The 22,511-nt window shown below is 37.0% G+C and overlaps 1 long non-coding RNA gene across 1 annotated transcript in view; it reads right to left on the bottom strand.

Annotated features, from left to right (window-relative positions):
- Positions 1–22,511, bottom strand: part of LOC104143411 (uncharacterized) — a 436,433-nt gene that overhangs the window by 85,703 nt on the left and 328,219 nt on the right. The window contains exon 9 of the long non-coding RNA XR_011141860.1: positions 4,546–4,727. This is a non-coding gene — a long non-coding RNA (uncharacterized lncRNA). The remainder of the gene's footprint in view (positions 1–4,545; positions 4,728–22,511) is intronic.

Raw genomic sequence — 22,511 nt, 5'->3', positions numbered from 1 at the left:
ATTTAAAATATTTCTTTTCTACTCTCTTCCAAACTGCAAACTCTATTAATTCAAAAATGCATTTTCAAAATCAGCTAATTTCTACAGAGTGAATATAATGGAACATGCCTACAGATTTTTTCCACTGAAAATTTTAAATGGACAACCAATGAAAAGAGATAATGTAAATATCACTCCAGTGCCCCTTTCCATCTGTGACTCACACTGTTAGGCAGATGATTATGAACTTCACATCTTGGTATCCTGAGAAACCTGTAGGTATTCTCCTTATTTTATAGATCAGAAGAATCAAAACTGATTTTTTGTAAAATTAAATAAGCTTTTAAACATCAACCCCTTTTTCTTTGATTTAAATCAGAAATGTAGATTTTTTGACACGTTTGTTGACAGCCCTTCCAGCCTTATATAGTCCAGTCAAATCTGTAAGTGAATGTTCCAGTTCGGTTAATACCAGCACAAATGCACAGTCTTCTATGACTGCAAGCCTACAGCTATCATTCCTTACATAAAGATACAATACCAAAACAGCGCATTATTAGCTGCAAATGTATCATATTCATCTATTGGCTTTAATGTTACCAATATTTGTTTTATGCTCTCTGATTCTAAGACACGTTAAAGCACAGCAACACAAAAAGAATTTAACTATAGTCAGTTAAAATAACACTTTCTGAATTCAAATGAATAGACTAGATTAACAAAGCCTCTTCTACCTTTTTTTCCTGCTTTCCAATCGTTTTGCTCTTCCTGACTCTGACAAAATCTTACCAAGAGTAAGTGGGAACGGTGGCCTGCTGTTCAATGACTGGTCTAATGTAACGGCTCTGACAATTATAGTAGTCACTTTATAGTGTAAAGAAAAACACCTTTCTGCCTCAGTTTCTGTATCCTTACTTCTGGATAATTTATCTCAGTATTCTGGGAGGTCTGATTAGCATGAAAAGCTTTTTGAGACTCTTTACCAAAGACAGCAGTGCAGTGGAGTATTTTCCAAATTGCCTTGCAAGTGGAAGCTCGTTAGATTTGCTCTGAAGCTACTTGCTCATCAAAAGGAACAGCTCCCATTGGCTTTAACGGATTTAGCTGTAGCCCAGAATGAGCAGTCTTGTTTATTAACATCCACTGCTCATGGCATCATTACTTTTCTCTCTGGCTAGTGATTTTCTCCGGTACTTCTTTTCTGATATGCTCCACAGTAGGAACACTCATTCACGGAGATAAAAGATCACCTTCCCAAATGAAAACATTCAAAAGAAGTAATCATTTAGGAACATAACTTGTGAGCAAATCTTTCATAATTCTGAGATCATTTGCTTTTGGATTAATCTCCCAAAACTCAGCTGAATCTTACTACGCTATAGAGCTGCAAACAATTTTCACATTATGTAATAGGCTACAGTACCATACCCTCCACTTTGGGGTTTTATCCTATTCAGAGATAGCAGTAATAGTTTAAATGCTGCAAAGCACAGAAGTTCTTCTGAGTTTGTTTCCAGGTTGTATACAACATGCAACACAGTTATATGTTTCCCCTGCATCCCCAGGGTTTAGAACGAGGCTAAAAGCATGACCGATATTTAGCATCTTCTTGTTTCTCAGTATCGTATCAACATTGCATTGCTCAGATTTGCCATTGATTCAGCTACTGGATACTGAGATGGATTGATAAGTGGCTGAATTACCAGGTCTAAAGACTTATGACCAGCAGCATGAAGTCAAGATGGAAACCAGTCACTAGTGATGTCCCCTTGGGTTGCTACTGGGATCAACAGCGTCTGAGCTCTTCATTAGTAACCCGGATGACGGGATAGAGTGTGAACTCCACAAGTTTGCAGACACAAAACCAGCAGTGGCTGATACACCAGAGAGCTACGCTGCCATTCAGCGGGACCTTATCAGGCTGGAGAAATGGGCAAGCAGGATTGTCATGAAGATCAGTAAAGGGAAATCCAAAGTCCTGCACCGGGGGAGGAATAATCCCATGCACCAGTACAGGCTGGGGGGCTGACTGGCTAGCTGGAAAGCAGCTTTGCAGCAAAAAGACTTGGGGGTCCTGGTGGACAAGTGATGAGCCAGCAATGTGCCTTTGCAGCAATGAAGGCAATGGGCACAAACGGAAATACAGGAAATCCCACCTGAACATAAGAAAAAGTTTCTTCACCATGAGGGTGGTCAAACACTAGAACAAAGAGGCTGTGGAGTCTCCATCCTTGGAGATACTCAAAAGCCATCTGGACATGGTCCTGGGTGATGTGCTGTAGCTGACTCTGCTTTGAGCAGGAGGATTGGACCAGGCGATCTCCAGAGGTCCCTTCCAACTGCAGCCATTTTCTGATACTACGAAATAGTTGGTTTTGGTTTTCATCACAGGATCTTAATAAACCTGCTAATTCTTTTTGTTAGAATAAATATGGTTAATTTAAAAGCTTTAGATTAACACTAGAAACACTATATTTTAATCTCTAGAACATTATTTTTCTCTGTAAAACACAAGAAACTGAAGATTAAAAGGTCTCTACATCCAAACATACATACACCTACACAGACGCAAGAGTTTTACTGTGGCATGACACTGTCCAGTTAAAGGTAGAAAGGTTTCACTGTATCTGACTGCTAAAGACAGAAGAGAAAAAACAAACAAGCAAAAAATATTTCCTCTCCCTTCTCTTGTGTTATTCTCCTGTGAAAACATTACTTTATATACTTGCTTTGTGTTTATAACCTATCCCTCTCTCTCTCTAACCTGTTTTCTTTTGGAAAGATCTTGCTTAAGACCTATTTAGGCTAACTCATGTGGAACAGTCAGGAAATGTCATCTCTGGGCTCTGGCTTTCACTTTAGTTAATTGAAATCTTTGAGCTCTAACAAATCAATTTTTATGTGTCAAACTAGTTAGGACAAAACCACAGAAGTATCTTTGCATGAAAAAGGAAACAGCTAAACGTCTACTCTGACAGGGTTTGAAATAAACTAGTTAAACAAAATTCAAAGAAATTGAAAGTACTCTCCAAGTATTGATGTACCATGTTACTTAGGATGAGACGATAGCCCTAGGAATAGGGAAGTATTTGTTTATGTTGGGAAGTTGTAGCTAAACTCACACTCTTAGTGCTCCTTCTGGAAATCTTTCATCACAGTAGTATTTTTCCTGACACAGACAAAGCAACCAGCCTTGTACTACATTGGAAGATTCTCTGGATCTGCAGTAATTTCTCTCTTTAAATATCTGAATGTCTACTTAACAAAAGTTCTCATAGAAATTCATTCTTGACATGCCAAGAGAGACTGGTCTGTCTTTCACTAAAAGGCACAAGAACATTTAAACCAGACTCAGGTTGTTCGGTTACATACAGCTGGAGTACTGGAACTCCAGTATAATGATAAGAAGCAGAAAATTGCCAGGGTAAAAACCAGACTCATGCCTAATTACTTCAAAATCCTGCCAGATCAAACGCTTCCATGGAAAAGACAGAAAGTTTGGTTTAAATAAAAAATAAGTAAAAAAGACCATTGGTTAATGCTTTAAAGATTCAAGTTAAAACAAATAACAGCAAATCAACCAAAAAACTAAAACTATCCCTTCTCATCTGATGGTCGTTCTTTGAGATAAGAAGGCTTGCTACATGAAAGGTAGTGCTTGTGATTCTGAAGTGACCCAGAGCTCGAGCATTCACTGTTCTTATGAGGGCACCCCTATTTCCTCTCTAACCAAACAAGCTCCTTGGGCACGTGGGCTGTCCTCCGAAGCCTTGCACTATTGCCCTGCTGACAGCGAGAGGCAAAGGGAGTTCATCTTTGCAAGATGGAGAAATGAACCAATGAAACCTTGCCATAGAATTGCTCCTCTTCTGCTCAGGTAGCTTTCTGCCAAACTAACAACACTGAACTTCACATTAGTCAAGCAGATGGAGAGTTGCATAGCAATACAATTTTATAGTAGTTAACTAAAAGCAGATAAGTAAAATTTACCCTGTTCTCAACTACAGCAATCAGCAACCACTTCTGCACAGCAGACCTTTTCAACTTGCCACTTTCTTAAAATTATTTTGTTACTAACCATTACAATTTTGAGTCTCATGATATCTGAAAGTTTCAGCTCCAGGGTTATGATTGCTTAAGTCTCAGGTTTCTTTTTAAAATTAATACCTTAGGTGCAGAGAAAAATTCGAAAAAATCTAAAAAGGTAACTAAAATTGTTTTATAAGGGAATCTAAAAAGATCATGGCTTTTTGCCAGTTTCAGCATTCTGAATGTCTTGCTTCAACAACATTGCTTAACCATAGAGCTTAAAAAAACTATGTTTCTCTAGAACCAGTTTAATCATTCGAGACTGAATATGCATTTTAATTATTAACTAATATGATTTAGGAGCATAGGTCGCCTAAGTCAGTCATTTTATTAAAAAAAACCCCACACATATACAAGGTTCTGATACATTTAACATCAGAATAAAGGCCCAGCACCATTAAGTAATTATTTTTTAAGGTTTTGGCTTAAGCACCAGGAGTCTCTCTCTTTATGATACTGTTAAATGCATATACTCACCTGTTTTGAGAGTATAAGGTTCCCTTTTGATCCATGCTGTTGGTTTACAGAATGTGGAGAGAGGGGACACCTTCAGCACTGACTGGTGAATCACAGATGAGATCACAGTCAACTACGCTTAACTCACTGCAGATTCAAAGGGCATACGGTGCAAACCACTTCCATCTTTGCTGTTTGTGGTCCTGAAAAGAGATTCCGATATAATTTTGAGATCAACAACAACAGAAGAGATTCAAAAGGCAAAGGGGGAAGAAGAAAAAAAAAATCAATACACAATTTATTTTCCCATTAATTACAGAAAATTATTAATTTAGCCAATTCTCTATTATAAACAAAATTGAATGTACTTCCACTGAACAACTTTAGAGAGCTGTAAATTATTAATACTTTGGATCTACAGTGTACAGTGTACTCAGAAAACAGAAAAGAGATCAGCTAATTAATACAACTTTTAAAAAGTCAAATAACATTGTGTCCACTGCAGAGAAAGAAAAGCACCAGAGGAAAGTAATCCACTTTCCAATGCAGTAAGGCTTGGGCCGAGAGCTAAGGTATGCCTTCATCTAATTCAATGTTGCATCTAAATAGTAAGAGTTTAGAGCACTTTCAAGCCCTCAGCTCAAGACACTTGTCTGGCCATGTCAGAGCTCCACATCAGGAGTATCAAACATCCTTTGCATCCCAGTATGTTCTTGGGGAAGGACATCAGATGTTTTAAACACAAGTCAAAATAATGTGACCTATGAACAGTAGGGGAAAAGCCGCTTCATGCTACATCCTTCTCAGAGATATTATAACAATACAAATATCATCCCAGATTTGTAAGACTTTATTCTTGTTTCATGGCATTAGCATTTTCAAACTGCCATGAAGCAAGCTTCAAGATATGTAGTACCAGTAACTAGCAAAACCATCTCCAGTTTAAACTTTTTTATTTCCCAGAGTAGTATCTTCTACTATAGGACCTAGTGCAGAAGAGCAATTCCTGTTTATAATGAATGTTTCTGTGAACTCTCTTTGTGTAGAGTTGTTTTATTTTTTTCTCATATTTTCCCCTCCCTATCTTTAGCTCCAAGTATCTGTAGACCATTGCAGAACGTACCGTAACAATTAGGAAATAAAAAATAGAATATGATTAAAATTGGTGGAGGAAATGCAGAGGAGGAATATTACCCAAAATAGATTGATTTAAGAAAGTCCTTTGTAGAAAGTGACTTTTTCCTCCCACCCCAAACTCATAATAAAGAGAATACTACAACCTATTCATCATGCAGAAATTTTTCCACTTCAGATAGTGAAAAAATGAATAAATACAATGATTAAAAAAAAAAACAACAAAATTTTACAAAGTCGGTTTGGTAAGATGAAAATTGTTATCAAGACTGAGGACTTTTTTGGCACTGGAGAACTGAGTGACAATATTTTTCTTAACACAAGTAAAAGCATTTTAGCTCGCTTCCTGCAATCTTTATGAACCCTCAGACAAGCTTGCTGTATGAGGGCTTTTAGTGCCTGAACCTTACTAGCACTATGTAAGACAAAAATTGCCTAAAACCTGAAACTAGGTTTTTTTTTGAAACTCTTGATGTTGTCTCTCTCCTTTGGGAAGAGAAGCGTAACATGAGCTGGAGCAATTCAAGAATGCAGGCTCTCACTAGGATTAGATTATCAGATTCTAATTGAATTAGATGTAGGATTAGATTTAGGATTACATTCCTAAATATCAAAAATGCTTATATGAATTAAAGATACCTTATGAGAAGGAAATATTCATTTTGTTAGCTAATAGCCATAAGCATGAGTCCCTTATTTATGGATAAAGATGTACTTCTGTTTCACAGCTCCAATAACTTATAAACATCAGCCCCTGGGGAGACCAAGCTCATCAAGAAGCATTGCCTCCTCATTTGTTGCTCTACCTGCCCTAAAATTCATGAAGCTCCTAAAAAAAAAAAAAGAAAAAGAAAAAAAAAAAAAGAAAAAAGCATCTGTATTTACAAAGCATTGCCTCTTACTAAGTTCTTGCTTGCCACAGCATCCTTGTGAGAACTCTAGAGGCAGAAACACAGAGGGGAGTCATTGACTTTCCAGGTAGAACAGATGAAAGCGAAATCCACTAGTGTTTACACTGGCCGTTTTTCTTTTCTTTCAGGACAAATTCCAAAATTGAATTCTTCCCTGTCCTATACTGTGCCCTCTGTGGATGAAGTTCCTCTGTAAGACTCAAGGACATCTACGATCAGCAGGGATATATGAGCTGATGAAAGGTCAGGACTCCCGAGCAACACACCACTCACGAAAGGAACGCGGCTTTGAATTTGCAGTCAGAGTTAAGGAAAAGTTCTGGTGTTACAAATTTGTTTTGCTGCCCCTGTGGGAAATAAGCCAAACTAATGAGATAAAAATATTGAAAGATATTCTATTCTTTAGGCTCTTCTGTGCATCTAGTTTTCTCTATTTCTGCCTATTAGTCTTCATTCTGTGTCTCCTGCAGTGGCCTTTGTCATCACATGAATAATTAATAATAATAGTCTCATCAACTTCAGGGCATAGTGCAAGATTCATTGAGCAAATGTTGGTTGGGCTTGTCCTGTCACATCATGAAGTCTTTTCTTTTTTATAAGAGATCCTAGAGAAGAAAAGCTGAGCTCTACTTCTTGGGTTTTCCTTGAATATACCAATGTAATAACTATAAGCATTAAATGTGATATCTTGTGGTAAAAAGGGGGCCAGACTGTGCATTAAAGGTACACATTCAATGAATGCCTAACACAGTCCTAACTGTAGGCAATAGCTGCTTTTATTTTAATTCAATCTGTTTAAATCCAGTAATAAGGTTTTTTTTATTGTTGTAACAACATGTTATAACATCATGATTACATTATGTTGGTCAGTCACCACTTTATGAGTTTTAAACAGAAAGCAGTGAAGCTGTTACGATCGTGAAATATTTCTATGCAGTCCCCAAACTGGCTAGTCTACTAATGATATCAGCACAAAGTAGAGTAATCAGTAGAATATTAGACCAGTTGTGGCTGACTACTACTAGTACTAATAGCCAATAAGCTCTTGCTATTAGCCTCAGAGTATTTTTCTATTATTTACCTGCTCTTGAATCCATAACCAAAAACTAGAGTTATGTTGGATTTTTCTGTTTTGGTTGTGGCTGTGAACGAGGCACAGACAAAATATGCACCAAATCCTACTCTTGATAAACAGAGTATCAAGTTAGATTATAAGAGGCAAAAAATACTACAATAAATAAATGTTTAAAAAGACACATTTCTCTGATCTCTAAGTCACAACAAGCTTTTCTCCAAACTCAAATACAATTACAGGTAGCAGTAACATCTGAAGTTCCATTTAAGAGACCCATTTCCTGCAGTAACATGTGACAAATTGTTGAATACCAATACACTTGAATAAAATGCCATATTATTCCCCAAACTGTTATAAAGTATGCCCATTCATGTTACGAGAAAATCCAGGAAATGTTAAAATGAACACCGCTATGAGTGTTTCATTGATTATGACTCACTTAAAATAACCCCAAAATAATAAATCTATGCTTAGACCCATCAAGAAACATTAATCTCACACTTGAATACAATGAGAATGTACAAATAATAAATTGACTAAGTCTCCAGAATTTGAAAATGGAAGTCATTCATTACTTAGAAACTTCTGTTAAAAACAAAGTTTCGGATACATGAAACAACTATAATCTTATCTATTTATTGTGTCTTTGTCCTTTCTGTTTAGCATTAGCAAAACAATTTGACCTCTAGGTCAAAAAATATTAAAAAGACTTGAAAGAAATTGTTTATTTTAAAACAAGCTGTAGTTGTTGAAAAATGGGTATATTCTTCACCGTTGAGTAGAATGAGAAAAACCCTAATGCAGAGTTCAAAATGGTTCAAAATGGTATTTTGGATGAAAAATACCAAAATAATCCAACGAGATGGCTACTGACTATGGTAACAACGGAAGCAAATTAAGCTTTGTAGAAGAAAATTCTGCAGAACTTGAAGAAATATCAGGTTAGCACCTTTTTTTCATTAAACTTGAGCCTGCCTTGCAGTAGGACACACAAACACCAGGCTGGGCATGTGCTTCAGCCTGTTCCTGAACCCAAGATGTTACTCAGGTTCGCTGCTATTTATTTTGTGAGTCTTCTCACAGTAACAGGAAGAAAGGAGAGATGGGAGACAGGCACACTGCTGGGCAGGAGCAGTACCTGAAACAGTTTGGCACTCACTTTGGCGCTGCCTGGAGTTCCGATTGACATCTGGATTGACAGCATCCCCTAAACTGCAATCCCAAATTCCACTTCAGCAGCATGTTATGATTCAGTTATGGGCCATCTACTGTTCAACTTCACAAGCATTTCCCTGTTTTGAATTGCTTCTTTCCGCCACCCCAGTCCATTAATAAAAACAGCACATAATACAGCACGCCATACATTTCAGTAGCTTACATTTCCAGTATGCTTTAATTGAGTAAACTTAAAAGAAAATAAAATTTAATAGGCAGACCAGGAAATATATTGAATTCACTTTGCCTACATAGTATATAATGAATGATGAAAAAGTTAGAATTAAGGAGATGATTAGTTTTGTAGTTCACAATAGAGAATATTTACTGGGGATATTTGAAAGAATTTCTTTGAGGGAGTGAACTAATAAACTTGAATATAGACAAGTGTACTATTTAGGGTTATACAAACACAGATGGAAAACATACCAGTTTGATGTACAGAATAGATATTTGCTTTAGTATTATTTTGTCATTTTAAAAATTTATACACCCACACTTGCTTTTAATTAAGGTTCAAATTTTTGTTCTAAATTTAATGAAAAAGACCAACTAGTTTGCACCAAAAATGTGGATTTTAAAATATGAAATAATTTATGAGATATTATAAATATACAGCAATTTGGAAATAGATAAATTCAAATGTTATCCATATAGCCAAAAAAGAGCAATCTAACATCTCATTAAACAGAAGGGCAATACAGAAAGTTAAAGCAAAGAAACTTCAAAGTAGATTGTCAGCAAAGTGCTGGTTTGTTGGAGACTGGGCTACAAAAATGAAGTGGCTTTTATTTTTTACATATAACAGCTGCAAAAGATGATGACTATAGTTTCAGCTATTTGTGCCCGCTTCTAGGAGATACATTTTCATTTCTTGTTACAGTGCATCAAGTACAGTGCACTGTAATCACACGAAATGCAATGCCAGTCTCATAAATTTACTTCAAAAACGTCCATCGAAGCAAAGAGAAGACCTCCCACCTCAACCGCTAGAATGATACACTTGCTTTAAGCACTCCTGCAAACTCATGGGACCTAATGAACTAATGAAATGAGCAAGGCGCTTAAAACACAAAATACTGCCATAGCACTATCCCTGTAGCTTCCTTCTTGTATTTCCACAGCAGGGTATAGCAATGTATAATACCGATCTTTAATTTACATGTTCTCTATAGTCCTACAGACCGTTTAGCAGCCTAAAGAAGCCTAGCAATCCACAGTTATACCCCTTCCACTTCACTGCAATACAACAGAAGTGCCAGGTTGTCAGTTTTCCTATAAAGAAGGGATTTTCCCCTGAAATTCTGTTTATTTAGGTAAGCAGCATAAGTAACACAGTAGAACAAAAACAAGAAAAATGATGCTAACTGGACATATGGAAAAATCTTCAAGCTAAAACTTCATTATCTCCAAGCATTTGTTCAAATGCTGAAATATACTGTAAAGCGTATTCAAATGCAGGACTCACCTAGCTGTGTCCAGTAGAAAGTAAGCAGGACACTGGAGCAGCAGTAGCAGAGACAAATTCAGAGGGGATGGAAAACAAGACCATAAAATGGGAAGTACTGTACAGAGGATATCTTTAGCAGATCACATTGTACTATCCTAACTCCATAAAGGTGCAAATCTCTTGACTTCGACCTGTTAACATGCTTACATAATTTTAATAGAAACTTCCAAAAATACTACTAAAACTTCTGTAATTTCCCCCCTCATATTCTGGGAGGAACTGGTTAGAACAAGCTGCCTCATTTCTGTAAGTCTAGCTGTGCCTGACAGATACATTAATTTCAAGTTAGAGATCTGATCTTACCTTAAAGTAATAAATAAATAGTAAATAAATAAAAGTCAAGCAACGTTTATACAGGACTTTCTTCTTTATATGATATAATAGTAAGTAAAATGCTTCAAACCCCATGTAACAGCACTGCTGTTGTGACTTATGATATTTTTTCATAAACTATGCATTGCATCTGCACAAATGATGCTAAACATTGTACGCTCTCCTTTTTGGAAAGCAAATTGCATTCAACCTGCCAGATTAATGACATTTATTAAAAAAAAAATCTTCAATTTACTGTTAACAGAAAACCAGCTGGCATCCTACTGTGGAGCTGAAGGTGCTGCATGCACTGACAGAGATTGCTAATAGGTTGCTGACTCATTTATCATTTGCTATATGGATGTTTTTCAGCACGAGGAGCTTGCAAGCTATGATGTAGCTATCTCTGTCCGAGTGCTATCTCACCCTCAAAACAGAAATCAGTAATTAAAGTTTAATATGCAGCATTGAGACCATCTGCATCTCTCAGGGGGCCACTAGAAGGAAATTAGCAAAGAATGATGCAAGTTTGCTAGAAGGATTTGATAGCCAATTCTAATTCCATCAGCTTTGATTGGGAAATTGAAAAGGCACCTCTGGGGGCACCAGCCATGTGTTTCCTGTAAGTTTCTCATTTAATTAAACAGGACACACGGCAGATTTTGAACTTACCCAAAGTAAACCTCGGCAGTTGCCATAGATTTGTCCCGTAGAAACTCCTTGCTCTAGTTTCATAACCCAGACTTCCTAGCATAACCTTGTCATACAAATCCAGAGCAGAAGAGCAGGGAGGCAACTGAAATCATACGCTGATCAGATGCCAAGAGTAAATTGCTTTTAATGCAGTGCCATACCAGCTACCGAGAAAGATAAAGTCCTTTTAGCTGAAACAGGAATCAGCTTGTAGCAGCCTTGCTTTCTCTGCAAAATGGCAGTTTTTTGAAAGGTTATGCAAAAGGTTTAAGGGCATTGAAAGATTATGGGCTTGTAGAAAGCTCCTAAGTTTCAAGAATACTTTACCAGCCTCTTGAGTTCTCACCCAGCTAAAGTGATGCCCATTTCTTCCCTGCATTATTTATGCATTGAACTGCCTATCAGCTGTTTCTCTTGATGCGAACCAAACAATGCCAGCAAATTAGCTCTGTACCCTCTCAAGGCCTTTTCTTCACACATTTTCCAATACTCTTAGTGTACAGGTTTAGAGTGAACAACCAAAGGGAATATTGTTGTACCCTGGTGTACAGTACATATATTGCAGAGATGTATTTACTAGAGATTCTCTGACCTGGCCAGCAAGGGAGCAAAAAGGTTGTTTTAAACCAGTTTTATACTTCCATTTATTCTAGCTCAGCCTCTATTACTGACAACTCTGCTGTGTGCAACAGCAAGCGGTCATTGTAGTAGCAAAAGATCTCTACATAGAAGCTAAAAATCAGCCTTTTACCATGACATGAAAGGAATGCAGCATAAATCATTAGTCTGAATCTGTTTCACACAAGAATTTTCTTTTTCTGCAAGCAGAAGGTTTACATGGCACATGTCTAGACTTCTACTCCCTGCTTTGCTATATTTCAGGATAGGATGGAACCCAGTTATATTCTGGATGCCTTTTTTTCAAGGAAGTAAGACTAGTTAGAATGTAGATGAAAAAGTTCAAATAAAAAGAGTGCAAGACATTAATGGTATTCCAATAGGACCGGTTTCTAATGTCTAACAGTCTAGCAGATATTATTCTGCATCAGGCTCTGGAAAGCAGGGAATACTGCTGCTAACCAGATGAGTAGTTGAGAATTGCCTGGTCTGGAAAAGAGTTTGTCCTTCTTGTGATGTAGATTCTTATCTGTGGAAAACCAGCAGGTAGTTTTACACCAAGAAACCTTCAGACTCCCAAGTAGCTCAAGCAAGGAAGTTTCAGGTGTCAGCTGCTAATCTAAGCAAATCAATGTCACTTTCATTAGTGATATGTGAATTTCAGAAAAATTGCCAGGTTAGCAAATTCACTTTTCTCTTGAACATCCCCATGTGTAGAAGCCTTATGTAAGTGTAACTAAAGCCAACAGAAAGGTACGAAAATTTTAAAAACAACTAAGGCACCTTTGTTGCAGCCAAATTAATGATTATAATCACCACAGTAAGTTTTCTAAACTCAGCAAAAGATGCTTATGCCTTACATCATATTTTCTTTACAGTTACGGAAAACGGAAAGAACAGTCCAGAGAGAAAGTTTCATTTTTATTTGACACATACTACTTCTAATGAATATAGAAGTTTTCATTCTAATGCGGTTACTAATTTTCATTTCAAATATAAAAGGCTTATGTCAATATTATTAAGATCAAATATCCCAAGGAAGAGGTAGTGGAACAGGAAATCACTCTTTTAAAAAAATTAAATAGAGAAATGCATGCTCCTTTGCTTATCTTTGTTCTGATAAATGTCCCACCATTTCAAACGTATTCTGGCTTTAATATAGTTTGACTTGAAGGAGGAAGAAGAGAGGAATGACTACTTTCAGAGTTCTTTTGGCCAAGAAAAGGGGGGAAATGTCAGGCTTTGTTTTGAAGAAATGTTCTCCTTCTCAAAAAATTTTTTCCCAAAAGTTTAAATAGAATATATAATTTTTAAAAAGATAATAGTGATTTTCTTCAGAGAACATTACTCATTTTGATGAATAAAGCACTGCCTACCAGCAGCAGAGAGAGTAAGACTCTAGATAGATCTGATTCAATTTGCTTAAGTGTAAATACAAACCTGCGCATACTATCAGTGAGCATCAGTTGTTCCTAGTGCTTGCTGAGGCAGTGGCCCTTTCCTAGTCCCAGCGAGTTCAGAGGATCTGAGGACCACTTGTCTGCTCACAGACCACATTCTCTCCCATTCACGTTTAACATCCTTAAAGCGTCAGAAGCAATGACCGACAGTGATAAGTAATAAAACTCACGCCACGTGTTCCAAGGGACAACTATATTATCTCTTCGGGTCTTTGTTCCCGTCCCTTCTATGCAAGTATTCTTTTTTTCATTTCCATTAGATGTACTCCACTTCAGTCCCACTAATTGTTTTGATTTCTTCTACTCTTCAAAGTGATGTGCAGTTGTCACGATTTAACTCTGCTGTATAGACTTAAGACCAAAGTAGCCACTTCTGTAAGTGGGGATAAAACTCAGTAACTTCTTTGAATTTTTTGCCTAAAATATCATCTTGGCTCACATTTTGAATTGGCAAGAGTTTAATTTATCTTTTCTCACTTCTTCTCACATCCAATGAAATACTGATTATCATTTTCAGAATCCTGCTATATCCCTTATTATTTCCCTAATTAGCTATTCTATATACCCCTGTTCTTACCAGTGATGACACTTAATATATAAGTTAAATTTGTTTTTCGTGTTCAATCATACTCAGTTGCGTGCAGCTGTTAGCATGCTAAGGCAGCACATGTAGAATTGCTTGGTCTTGATGGGAAACCGAACTAGCATAAAAATCAATCCATTAATAACGATATGTATATAGGTTATGATATACATCTCCCCTTCTTACTCGCATCTTGTTCAGATTGAGAACTTGGAAAAAGTAATCGCTTAACTGAAGAAAGATTACTCAGGAAGACTGCCTAGATAGTATCATCAAAACGTTATATAACCTACCACAATGCAAGGTTACCCAGACTAACATGCTGGTATTCCTCCAGCCTAACACAAAGGAACAAAATGTAACCTTATCAGAGGTTAATTCACACATGCAGCTGAGTATTTCGTTCTCTACTGACACTGACCGATTATAGACCCTGACTGTAAGTGTTTTTTGGGATGATCACCAGTTTCTGAATAATCAACTCGTCACACGGAAGTCATCAAAAAGCTGTCATAATGGTAAACAGTGGGACAACGAAGAGACTCTGGCAATATGGCTTATAAGCCAGTTCACAGCCACTATGAGAAAAGACCCTATAGCTTTATACAAACTGAATACTATCCGTTCTTTTCCAAAACACTACTTGTTCATGTCAGTACATGAGAGCTACAGTGAAGCACTCCCATGTTAAAAACCTTGCAGGTGTGCAGCTTGAAGATGGCAATTTAATAGGAAATAAACATTAATAGCACGCACAGTGAGGTGGATTGGCCTCTGTCGAGTAATGAACGGCATAAATGCTAAATCTCATAATCGGAAACAATATCCAACTTCATCTCTTCATTATTTTCACTATCTGCATCTTAATTCCTTCAGCTAGGTAACGCATTCAGCAAAACACTTTACCTCTAACCATATAAACAGAGACTTAAGTAGTACACGAAGGCACTATTTGATCTACCCTTTTCCTCCATGACAGGATAAAGCATAACATTATCTCCCCTTAGATGACTAAGTGCACAGTTACAAAGAAATACTTCCCTTAAGATAACCTGTACTCTGAGCAATGTAACATCTTTAACAATCCTTAAAAATTTAGGAAAGGACTTAATTCACTCAAAGTGGACATGGGAAACAAGGAACAACCAACCGTTCTTTAAATATAGTCCTTTCACATAACTGAAGACTTATGACAACCTCTTCTTTCGTCTTTTTGAGGAAAAGCAAACCCAGATTTTCATCAATTCTTGGAGCTCATGGATTGAAAACTTATGCCTGGCCACTATTGTACTACTAATTAATTACTGTAGCACACGTTTTAGCACCTCTCCTCAGAACCGGTTAGTAGTGTATTTGGTTCTTTTTTTATAATGGCACCAGTAACTCATTTGGTTTACCATCCCTGATAACTCTCAGATCTTCTCTGAAACATGCTGCCTCACTAGGTATTTACTCTTTTTTCCTCTTCTTGAATATACTACACAACAAAACTGCATCATTTTTTCAACTTGCCAGTATCCTTCTGAATTCTAATCCTGCCCTCCTAGAGGCTTGTAGCCCCTCCCGATCAGTATCATCCACCAATATATTACTAAAATAAAAAGAAACAATGTTTCCTCCTTTCCTTATAGTGTTATAAGGCTCATATGTTATCTAAGATGTTACACCACACTAGATCATAGTCTAGCACCATAATTTTTTTGCCTTTTTATGTACTAATTTAAACTACCATTTGGGGGAAGCTGAAAAAATTAAATGAGAATAATTAAAACACTCTCAATCACCCAGAAAAAGCCTCACTCACCTGCTGTTTTTCCTTATGTAGGGACAGCATTAGATACATAACAGAAGACTCTTTTCTCCCTTTTATGCTCACCCAGCAAGCATCATGAAGTCTGCCTCCCATTTTTTCCCTAGATTTCTGAGAATTTTTGAAGAAATATATTTTTTCCCATCTGATCTTTCTGAATAGATCATGTTGTTTCATATCAACTTTCCAAGCCTGCAATTTTTCCTCACTGATGTAGATAGCAATTAAATCACTGCCATTTTGTATTATGACTCTTCATTCTTTCTGTGATCTCTTCTGTACAGAGAATATGTTATCCTGTTGACCTATTCCTCTCCCAGCTCTCTCTGTAACCCACTTGCAATTTCTGTTTTCCCTAAACCTAGATTTCAGCCATTTGACCAATATGTTTACATGAATCAATTTGAAGCTCCTCTGTGAAACTGATCCATCTCCTTCTAGGAGACCTCCTTTGTAGACCTTACGTCAAGATCAAGATAGTAAAAGCCACACTCTCAGCGTTGTCTCTTCATCACACATTCACTTTGACCTTCAAATATTCACTTCCCCACATATGTCCCTCTGCACGCTGGTCCTTCACGTGAACAAGAATAGGTTTCCGACACTATTGCCTACAATATCAACTTCTTTCCCTTCCCTCTGACATCTACATAGTAACTTCTAACCTAGCTCAGTTTCACATCATGTAAGAAAGAAATTTCATTTTCCTTCTCATTACAAGGGATGGTAAACATCTGTCCCAAACACTGCATCCACATTACACTTATATACATGAATATTTGAAGAGTCTACATTTATACTTGGTAGACTGCTTCCCAGTTCCTTACATAAGAGATTGAGTTCTTCCTCACCTGACATGGCACTAAGCAAGCGTCAGCATGCATAGCAAATATGCATCACTGTAATTCCAAAATATGTATTTCCCATAGACTCCACAGGTCTAGTATTAAATTAGATCTATGCAGGACATCTATTCCTTATTCCATAAAGCTTGAGATTTCAAACATTCGAGTTTGTTATCTGAAAGGATGAAATGAGACAAAACAAACATTCCCCCTTCCAACACACACAACAGCCCTGTAGTTGTGTCATTAACCTTGGCTGTTAGCTAGCTATCTGAATAGGAACTTGAACTTGAGTCTTATATTACTCCCAGTCAAGCATCTAATCATCATCATGCTGGCTTAGTTATCCCTATGGTTTTAGGTATTTTTAAACCAAATATTCCTTCCCTTTCCTGCACAGAGAAGGTGACAGCTCCAATAAACAAAGCTCAGTGTTATACCTCAAGTGCTTGACTAAGGAGTGATTAGGAAGCAGAGAGGAAGAAAGCTGGTGTACTATTGCTTCTCATTTCATTGCCTTACATCTCAAACTTATGCTTGAGCAATTGCCTTACTCCTCTTACTTATTACTTCAGCAACGACATCACTGAATATTGCAAAGCTCTTAACACATCTGCAGGCTGTTACAGAGTTGGGTGGCAAGCCAAGGGGGAGGGTACATGGACCCTAGCATTTCTGGGTACACAGTGATCTGATCTTCTCCAGGTGTGTGTGTTGCCCACAGTGAGTAGAGATGTTTCATGATTTTGCTTCTCAAAACTGTGATCCCCAAAACTAAAGTTTGTTAATTCCCCACCACCACTATCAAAATATAGTATTTTGAAATCGTTAATGTACCAGAATTGATTTCTGCTGTGTGCTGGCACTATATAAACAAGTTATTTTAAAAATATTAGCCTATGAAATAGCTCATCATTAGTATTTCTAATGCAGAGAACCCAGCTAATCATTACACAGATTAATTTAAACTGTGAGCCTTCAAGCTGCTGTAATTATCCCATTCTTCACTTTTGTAGAAGGGCACTGCTGAAAGCATTAAAAGGTCACTAGAACTTGCAATGTATGGTGCTTTTCTACGACTTTTTTTCTTCTGGTGATACTTACATTGTCACCTAGTAATACTACAGCTTCGTGGGGGGAGCAGGAGCAATTTTATTACCTGCTTTGAGGACAGCATTATAGAAGCAAATAGTTCCATATCCAGAAGAGTGCACAAAGAGTGCAGATAAACTATTTAAACAGCAGCCTCATAATTATCCAAAGCTTCCCATTACATTTTTTGTTTTACTTCATATTTGTCGATAAGAAGCTGGAAAAGATTAGTGTAAAAGTATTTTGCAAGCAGCAAGCAGACCCTCTGTGGTCAGAACTGATCAATAACAACTTATGTTGTAAGCACCGTAATGTTGGAATTATCCTATTTTATGGTAACGTAATAAATTGAGAAGGAGGGACTATTCTACTGTTAACCGCTGAACAAGCAAGCTTAGTGCCTCTCATCTTACAATTGAGAGTTCTCCTTCGAAAGTAAACAGAAGTAAGGCAGCACTTTTAATGGCTAGGTTTATCTGAGTCTCAGTTAAATCTAGCCAACTTTCCCAATGGATTCTGTTCAAAAATGCCTATTTGTCAAATCAGAGGTTTCCAAAGAAATACAACAATTCTTACGTAAACATTTCTTTAAGTTGTGAATAACACTATCTCAGTGATGTTAAAAACGGAGTAGCAGTGTTTGAAATGGAACCCTTAAGATTTGTTCTGAAATCTTATTTTAAAGTAAAGCTGAAGTTGTAACAAAATATTAAGTCACTCCAAAATATTAAGTCACCCAAAACAGTAACAACAAGTACAACTGTACAGGAACTTCAGGCTTTTAAAAATGTTTTTCTTCCATTTAAGACTAAGAGCAGAAGTAGAATTTTATATTACTTGGAAAGTTTTTTCTCATCTTCGGGCTCTAGTCTCATTTTTGCAATGAACTTTCCATGTGCTCACTAGCAGCCAAACACATGTGCAGAACCAGAATTCTCCTTTGTTTACACCAGCAGTATTTCCTTGTCTATATCAGATGCTCATTAAGTCGAAAAATCCGGTCCCTTTACAACAAAGTAGTGCCATCAGTAAGCCAGTTTGTACAAGAGAACCTGATCCACTGTCTTTAATATTCTGTGCCGTCTGTGGACAGATCCCTCTTTAACACAGCATAATTATGCGAGAGTGCCTAATCACTTCCCCCTGCAGCGACGCGCAAGCACTCTAGAAAAACAGCTACTGCTGTTGCTACAGGAGACTGGTGAATTTCTGCACAGAACTGAAAGTCAAGATCATTGCTTAATAAAATAAGAAGAGAATTCTCATAGCGAGAAAAAGCATTTTCCGTACAGACTGTGAAATAAAACGTTTGCAAGCCTCCTGCTGGAGAGCACCATTTTGTGGAGATTGCAACATCTGAGGCATTGGCATTGTGAGAACCTGGCATGGAGTCTGACAATGAGCTACCATACTGTGGGTGTCAGGAACGATGTCACACGTCAGCAAAACAACATGCACCAGCTGGAGGCTCACAAATGCCAATTTTAATTATAAACTTTATTTTCAAATGGAGTTCACAGTTTACACAGGATACATTTTACGCCATCAGAGCAGTTGAGCGCTGCACTGAACAAATTGGTGGCATATAATTTTCTTAAAAAGAGCATTGTAAACACAGTTCAACACGACACATTTCATTCTTTCCGAAGAACAATAGCTTCCACTGCATTAAGTGTATCAAGGATCATGGCATGTGTTTTCCAGATGTGCAAGCAAAATACTTAATGGTTCCTTCTGTACACGTAGCTGTTATTCTCTGCTCTACTTTTGCCCCCAGGCTACATGATTATTACTTTTTTACTCTTTTAGCTCCTACAAATTTAAGTGCATGAGCATTCACCTAAATGTTGATTTATGCGTACGTTTTAGGTTTGCCAGGAACGGAGATAGTCACTCAGTTTTACATACCTTAATTCCATTGCACTCATGCCAAGAGTTAGGAGGCAAATATAATACAGATGAAACAAGAATTGGCCAGTCAATTCATGATTTCAACCACTTCTGCAAATTTTCATTTCACGGGAGCATGACTTCTATTTTACTGTTGTTCTAGACTTCATCTGTCTTATTTTTCCGCTTTATTACAATCCCTCATCTTCCAAGCCCTTGCTTTATTTTATGTAATTAAGGACCTATATGTTAGAATAAACTTTCTTTGCTTCCATGTTAACCATAGGAAGGTCTTAAAAATGTCTACATGTTTTTAGGAATACTTACATATGGTGTTATAGTCTTATTGCATATATAAAATATATGTAGTTTTGTGTGCGCGCGCGTGTGTGTGTGTGTGTGTGTCCCTTTGAAGCAGCATGGTAATATAATTATTATTTCTAAAGTCTCATTAATAAGAACTTACAAGATATTATTTTCCTGGTGTATTTCAATTACTTGTGATTCATGAGAAAATGTCTGCCCAAGGTGTTATCACAAGCAATATCAATTTCTCCTTGCTACTATAAGCTAATACAAAATTGCATGCTAAGCAGGCTATAGGTAGGGAACTCTCTGCACAAGCTGCTTAATAACGCTTTCAGTAATTGTACAATCTGAACGCAAAAAAAAAATTTATTAGCATGCCGTACCCAGTTTTTTCATAGATTAGACAGCGAGGAAAAGTTGTTCACCTACAGGTAGTCTTCCTGCATTAATTAACCACAATTCTTAAAGCGTACATTTAAATTAATAGAGAAAATTCCACTGCAGATGAAACCTAGCCCAGCACAAAATAAAGTAGCTGAGTAACAGACTTGCAATTTGTTATCTACATTATAAAAAAAAAAAAAGAGGGAGATATGAATGAAAGGACAGAGACATATCTGATAAGTGCCGTCAAAAATCTCCTCTAGAACTTGCTTCACTTAATTCCTTTATAACATGCTGACAGGGATGATGTATCTTTTAGTACTTTAAAAGATTCTTCAATAAGCCAGAAAAGTGATGAACAGTTCTTTTGACCCTAGCACCCAGAATAATTATGATTATCTGCACTGTTTAGCCTGAAAAGAATTGGACACTGTTCATGGTCTGTTACTTCAGCTATGTTTGATAATCTCTACATACAAGTCATTGAAGGTCACTCAGCCTTGGAGTACTTGAAATGCACTTAGGTAGCCTTTACTGAACAGTAAAGCGCAAGTGCCCCGTTTCTGTTGCTTCAATGCTACTGAAAGCCTGGAACTGCTGAAGAATGAAAATCATTTCATTTTATGTATGCTATAAGGAAAGATTTGAATAAACCCAGTTGTTTGGCTGGACTGTAAATAAGAAATACCTGCTAGGCTGTTGGAGAAGTGACAATTATGTTGAAGGTACAAGCAGCTGAACAAAATTAAACTGATTCAACTCAGTTGGTTTGAAGTGTTGCCAGAATCCTCCCTCCTCCCACATGCAGAAGAAAACAAATGTAGACATTTTCTTTAGCCTCAACATGGCCTCAGTTGCCTAGTAAGGGCAACTGCACTAGTTCTGTAGGTATATTTTCAAAATAGCAAATAAGATGCTAGTTTCTGGGTTGTGTGATGAAGATGTTTATATCATGCTAATACCACAAAGGAATTTTACAGGCTTTTTAAAGTTACACAAGATGTTGTTAAAAGACAAATTGTAATACAAAAAAGGACTGCAAATTTCTAGTTTATGTTTAAATGTAAACGTGTTTACATTAAAATATAATAGAATAAAAATATATTACATAATAATATAAAAATATAATATCAGTAGATCTACTCAACTGAATTAGGAAAATTCAGTTGGAGTTCTGCTTAAAAGAGAAGCGGCCATGCCATCAGCACAAAGGATGAAAACATATACGGAATGAACTGCTTTTCAATGAGAATCTGCTACTGAATTCATACTCACAGAACAGTACAACACATTTTCTGGCACTTTGAGGAGCAGATCCCCTGGTCTTTCAGGGAAGATGTCTTCTTTTCACTATTACAAATGTACAGAAAGGATCAGACTTCAAGCAGGCACAAGAGTATCCGTTAAATACAAAGTTATACATTGTAGGTTTGAAAAAAAAATCAAATTCAGAAACAAATTTAAGAGATTACAGTCCGATTCTCTGTTGCTGCAATGGCATAAACTTACTAAGTCCTTCAGAAATCAATACTCTCACACTGATACGATATTAAAGTTAGAGGGTGGAGACTCAATCCTCCGCATTGATCTGAGTCCTCTCTGCAACTTGAGTCTGTTTGCAACAGCAAAAAAAGTCTTCCAGATGTATAATCTCTTCAGAAGTACCTTATAATCTTTTAAGAGGGCTTTTTCACAGAAATGCATTTTCTTCATTATTGTACAGTCTGCTTTTACCAGCAGGAAGTGAAAAAAGATCAGGCTAGGAAAGGTACAGATGACTGCTTCTGTGAGATGTATCAAACTACCTAGGTACTTCTCTTTTAAGTAGCAACTTCTTATTTGGGTATCATTTTTATGTGCACAACTGCCACTTTCAGATTTTTTTTTTTTTTTTAACTCCTTTTAGCCTGGCTAAACTATCAGGGATGACCGCAAGTCACTTTGTATTCTGCCTATAACATCACTAACAGCTTTGCCTACCAAGCTGTTAACAACCGAAACTGTTATGAAAGATGTGTGAGGTAGCTCAAGGTAGCTCAAATAAGCAGTAAGGTAAGCAAGGTAGCTCAAATAGCCCTTCTCTGGTTTTAGGGTGAGAATTCCAGCACAACCGCACTCTGAAGACGTTGAAAATGCCACCGAGAAC

This window comes from Struthio camelus, chromosome 6 (assembly GCF_040807025.1).
Source record: "Struthio camelus isolate bStrCam1 chromosome 6, bStrCam1.hap1, whole genome shotgun sequence".
Lineage (NCBI taxonomy): Eukaryota > Metazoa > Chordata > Aves > Struthioniformes > Struthionidae > Struthio > Struthio camelus.
Note: the sequence above shows the minus strand (reverse complement) of the source record. Positions and strands in the feature narration are given on the sequence as shown.